The following is a 608-nucleotide window of genomic DNA, read 5'->3' on the forward strand; positions in this document are numbered from 1 at the left end:
CCCCCAAAATGCGACTTGTGTGTCCTTGCTGGTATTTCGTGTCAGTGTGCCTGGGGGGACAGGGTGGTGGGACTGTGTATCTCCAAGTGGATGGTGTGGCAAGCCTATGGGCGCCYACACGGTGTGACAGTGCGCCTCAGGGGCGTGGGATGGTGTGACATGTCCCCAGCCGGTGTGATGGTATGTCCCAGGTGTGAGGGCCGGTGTGACATGTCCACAGCTCCACATGGTGTGATGATGTGTCCCAGGGGCGCAGGACGATGTGACTTGTCACCACACAGGGTGACAGTGTGCCCCAGGGGTACAGGATGATGAGACACATCCACGGCCCCACACGGTGTAACAGCGTCCTGGGGACGCAGGATGGTCTAACGCATCCTCACRTGGGGTGATAGCACCCCAGAGGTGCGGGCTGGTGTGACATGTCTCCACACAGTGTGACGGTGAGTTCCAGTGGTGCAAGATGGTGAGAGATGACCATGTCCCCACACAGTGTGGCAGTGAGTTCCAGGAGTGCAAGATGGTGACACACAACCATGTCCCCACACGGTGTGACGGTGAGTTCCAGGGGCGCAAGATGGTGAGAGATGACCATGTCCCCACACAGT

This window comes from Nothoprocta perdicaria, unplaced genomic scaffold (assembly GCF_003342845.1).
Source record: "Nothoprocta perdicaria isolate Ctin4 unplaced genomic scaffold, notPer1 scaffold_22, whole genome shotgun sequence".
In the NCBI taxonomy this organism is placed as follows: domain Eukaryota; kingdom Metazoa; phylum Chordata; class Aves; order Tinamiformes; family Tinamidae; genus Nothoprocta; species Nothoprocta perdicaria.